Source organism: Rhea pennata, chromosome 1 (genome assembly GCF_028389875.1).
Source record: "Rhea pennata isolate bPtePen1 chromosome 1, bPtePen1.pri, whole genome shotgun sequence".
NCBI classification, from domain to species: domain Eukaryota; kingdom Metazoa; phylum Chordata; class Aves; order Rheiformes; family Rheidae; genus Rhea; species Rhea pennata.
The window spans coordinates 154,341,090-154,346,030 of NC_084663.1; the positions used below are offsets into that span (position 1 = coordinate 154,341,090).

The 4,941-nt window shown below is 37.3% G+C and overlaps 1 long non-coding RNA gene across 1 annotated transcript; it reads left to right on the top strand.

Moving 5' to 3' along the window:
• The first annotated feature begins 309 nt into the window (after nucleotides 1-309).
• LOC134140406 (uncharacterized) lies at nucleotides 310-4,686 on the top strand. The gene is made up of 4 exons (XR_009958397.1): nucleotides 310-518; nucleotides 1,166-1,236; nucleotides 3,951-4,070; nucleotides 4,559-4,686. It is a non-coding gene; the product is annotated as an uncharacterized LOC134140406 (long non-coding RNA).
• The last annotated feature ends 255 nt before the right edge of the window (nucleotides 4,687-4,941 follow it).

The following is a 4,941-nucleotide window of genomic DNA, read 5'->3' on the forward strand; positions in this document are numbered from 1 at the left end:
TGAAAAGGGGGGAGTAAAAACTGTAATGGAAATTTGAGGAAGAATATTTTTTAGATGTTATCTTCACATGCAGTTACTCAGAATAAGAAAAGCAATATCTAAAATAGTATAATCACCTACACTTATGAGGAAAAAAAATCGGATTTCTTAACAGGAAAGCATTCAAGTCATATTGAAAAAAAAAAATCAAATTGTCTGAGTAGACCCTAAACACAATCCTATACATTCCAAATAAAAAGCATATGCTGATTCCAAAGATTAGTGTGATTACTAGTGGTGCAAATCAGAGGTACAATATTTCCTGAAGGAAGACACTGTGACTTTGGGTTTGCAGACACTAATAGCTCTGCAGGGAGAGTACTTGAGATTCTGCTTATATAAGGTGCTTGAGAGTATCTGTGAGGTTTCAGTTATCTACTTGCTTTGCCAGAGAACTGACCTAAAAAAATGAAGGAGTAGGTCCTCCTAGTCAAAGCATCAGATTCTCTGAAATGACATCTGTGAAAAGGATCTTGAAGGTATGACTGAGTTCTTGATTCACTAATACGAAAAATCTGAGCTCTTCTGGGTAACTTCAGTACCAAGTACATTTTTTGGGTGTATTTTTCCCTAATCTATTGTATTCATAAAAAATATAGTCAACGCATGTAAATTAGTAACTATTTGCAAGAGGTAAGTTTCTTTTAAGAAACAAAAACAAAACAGTGGATTTTTTTTTTTTTTTTAAAAAATCTCCTTCTGTTTCCAGGCAAATTGCAGAGGATCACAGAGAGAAAAATTTTGTAGTTGTTTGTTTGCTTTTGCAAGGCACTGAACATGACCCCTCAGGAATGTGTAGGAGAGGAAATGAAAAGCAGACGTGGGAAGCTGAAAGAGCTGCATTTCTCCTCTATCATTAAGCATATAATAATGTGGATTATGTCAGTTGTTGGCCTACTCTCCCTGGTGGACAGGTGTCATAGATACTGTACTGTCTAATCAAATATTAACTCATCATGTGGCATATGATTATGTTTATGTACACAGTTCTAAAATAAATCCCTAAGAGTTTGGTAGTTACTCTCTTCAACCATTACTTACACCAAACTATAATACAGTATTTTTGATTCTTCTATTTCTACATTGTTTACAATAGCATATGAATACCATTTCTCCCATTTTACAGGAAGGGAAAATAGAAATGAAGTAACCTGCAATAGGTTACAAAAGAAGTCAGACTTCAGAGCCCTGGATCAGGTCAGTTCTTGCTGGATAATGTGCTGCCCAAAATTGGCTTTTCTGGACAGTGGTTAAAAAAAAATCTGTTTATTTTTTTAGGTATTTCATTGCATTTATTCAACTTTTGACTGTGTAAAATCTTATATAATATCGAAAAAGTTGCAATTTTATAGCAACAACTGGCTCAAATATGCAGGTATTATACATAGGGTGTCAAACAGCATAAGAAGAGTTGTGTGATGAGATTCCCTTTTGCCTCAGAAGTTAACTGATGATAAAAGAAAAGAAGCAAGAAACTTTTTTAAAGTCAGCTTATTGCCTACTTTTTTGCTTTTGGCTCCAGGAATAGTCACTATAGAAGGAGAAATGATGACTATGGAAATGTCTTAGATGACCAGGAATCCTGACATATGGGCTTTTAATGTTTCCTCCTTGATTCATCCTGGCTACTCTCTTTTTAAGATGAGAGGCGTAAAACTCCTCAGCACTAATACGTAAAGGTTCAAGGAGGGAGCTAAAAAATCTTCCTGTGCAGCAGAAGGGGACTTAGTAAATTGGGTATAAAGTAACAATAAATAAATTCAGTCTGGAAGGTCCTTTGTAATCATCAAAGGACGGAGCTGTTTTTTCAATAAAAATGTAGATACAAAGATATTAAGCATTGAGGCCTGACAAGTTTGCAAGTATAGTATATGATGGGTTTGTTTGGGCTAGCCAGACTAAATGCTAACACTGCTAAACACAGTGTTAGCATTTATTGAAAAAGAATGCAAAGGCACATATAGCCCTTGTCTATGATTTCCTATTACCACATACTGATCTTCTGTGTTCCAGTGGAGGTCTTATTATGGATATATATGCATATATACCTATATGCACATGCACATATATACATGTGTCTTGTGTGTGTGTGTGTATGTGTATATATATGTATAAATTAAATGGTTATTTTACGTATTTTTGCATCTAAGAACTATTATCCTATCATCTACTACTAGTCTAAGGCATTAAAATTTAGCCAACTGATGGGTAAACATTATCAGAACTGAATGTATGAGGGTTAAGAAATCCTGTTCAGTATTTTTAATTACTCAATGAATGTAGGAGATCTGCCAAGTGCTGAAGAGATCTGAGTGCAAACTTCAGCTATCACTCAACTGCACCTTGAACTGAGATGCAGGTACAGACTGTTCCCTGTCCACCCAAGTTGCTTTTGGAAAGAAACATGGAGTCATAGGAAACGAGGGACAACCTAGTGCTCCAATAGGTTTGTGATCTGGACAGTCAGTGAATTAGGACTGTGCAGTGTATCCTTGGTAAATATGCCCTGAGGTTGGGACATGGCCAAGATGTACAAACTACAAGCTCACTGTGCCCCACCATGCAAATACTGCCAGTGTCATCCCAGTCTGTTTCTGCTCAAACCAATGTTAGTCTAAGGGAGCAGAGCTAGCTGAGGCCTGAGCATCTTAAAAAATCCTTGTGATATATTTAAAAAGAGGGATTCGGAATAACAGGAATAATGGCTAGGCCACCTGCTGATGATAAAGCCTTATCAATTTATTTGAGATTTATTGAGACCATCTCCTTTGATTCTGACTTATACCAGCTTCAATTTCTTTTAGATGTCCGACTGTGACAGTGGCAGTGAAAGGAGGTAGTCTTCTTGAGCTCTCTCTCACTCCTGGAGAGCAGACCAGTAAGAGCTTGTCATTGGGTTTTACTAACTAAATATTTTAGCAAGCTCTTGCCATTTTAAGTATTGTGGGGAAAACAAAGCATTTATCTGCCTCCTCTAGCAATTTTCATAGCTCACGAAACTAATCGTTCCTGTCAGGTAGTGGATAGCTTTTTCATTCTTTACAACTGACAGCCTTTTTGCATATTCAGCCTTATGCTACAGAGAATATCCCACATATTTTAATCACTTCCTAGAATCACTCACCATTTGAAAGATGCACAGTATTGCACTCAAAAGCATAGGAAGGACAGTGTTGAGTCGACAGGATTCTTGTTCGTTTAAGGATTTGCTGGCAGAAATCTAATGCTCCCGGTGAGTGGAAAAGTCTGATGCTGAGAAGGCTCTAGTGTAATAGTGGTGCGTGTGGGATCTTTACTGTTATTTCACACTCAGGGTGTTTTGTGAGTTGATCTAGACTTTATATTATATTATATATTATATATATATATTTATATACACACTTTCTCATATATATATGTAATTTAGGTTGTGTTATTGGTGGGTCTTAGAGTGCTGGTTGCAGAAAAAGAAATACAGCAGAGGATTATTCTCTTGTTTTTTGTATAGGAGACGCAAAGACTCGTAACCACAGATAGATTCTGCTGTAGTAAACTTGTGCTGGTGCGACAGGTTTAAGCACTTAATCCTCTTGCTGCTCCTGTTATAACAATTCCTAGAACATGGCAACACTAACAGGATGTTTTTCATAGAAATTGAAAAAAAAAAAAAAAAAAAGGATTATTCATTTTGGTGACTCATGTCCAGCCCGTCCATTGTTGAAAACCGTGGCTGGTTGTGCAAACAGTGTGTTTTCCTGGTAAAAGGAAAGCAAACACTGAAGAGACCTGTCCCCTCTCTGCCACCGTCTATCTTGACCTTTTGTCCCCATTATTGATATAATGGTTAAAAATCCCAGCAAAGTCTTGTTCTTTTTAGTGTATCCCATGTGTTGACTCAAGCTTTCTGTCTCTCTCTGTCCTTTTCCCTGCAGACTGTTCAGAGACAGGGGACACAATGCTGGGCCTTGCCTGCTCTGCTCTTTTGTCTCAGAGTGTTGTCAAGGCTATTTGTCAATGTTAAGGCCACATCATCCTCTGGTCCTGCTTAGAAGGTAACTCTGGGAACAATAAGCCCAAGAATATTTTCTGCAAGTAGATAGAGGAATGAGAAATCCCATAATCGATCCTTCCTCTTTTGACAAGGTAACCAGAGGAGCTGAGTGGAAGCACGGGAGTAAGTAAATTACTCCCAAAAATGATATGAACATGTCTTGCTTCCTTACAGTAAAGCAGAAATTAAGATGCTTAGAAAAGCTCTAATGTTTTGCTACTACATATACAGAAACTCTGTCCCTTTGTAAAGACAAATTATAAACTTATGAATGGATTCATTCACTTTCTATTGTCTTTGACTGCTTGGGATAGAGTTAAGCATTGAGGACAAACAACAAAAGCCCTTGCTTTAAAAAATACAGCCTAGCTTGGACTGCCCCTGTTAACATTAACTTTCCTGGCACTATTAAATAGCTTCTCACCTTTTGTTTATCACCAAGGATCTCTCTATGGAAAGCTCACCGCTTATTTTTTTTTTCCTAATTAGGAGAGTCAACTGGCTTTCTGAGAACCACCCTGCAAGTTTCAGAAACTTTGTAAGCCTTGTTCTGCCGTGCTGCCTACTACTCTATATACACATATTGCCAGAAGACTTTTGAAGTATAAGTGCATCCATTTGAGCTAACTTTTTTGGATAAGTTCTCTAAATAACTAACAACCCAGTAATAAAAGTAATTTTCTTACATTATAAACAAAACACACTTCAGTTAAAAGTTTTGGAGCACAGATTGCTTGCATGAATTATTTTCCTATGAAGTAGGAGATATATGTTCTGTTGACATCCCTGACGCAGTCCCCATTGCCATCTGGGTGTCCTGAGAAAGCACCTATCTTGCCTCCTTACCTGCTGCTCTTTTCCTTTCTCAGTGG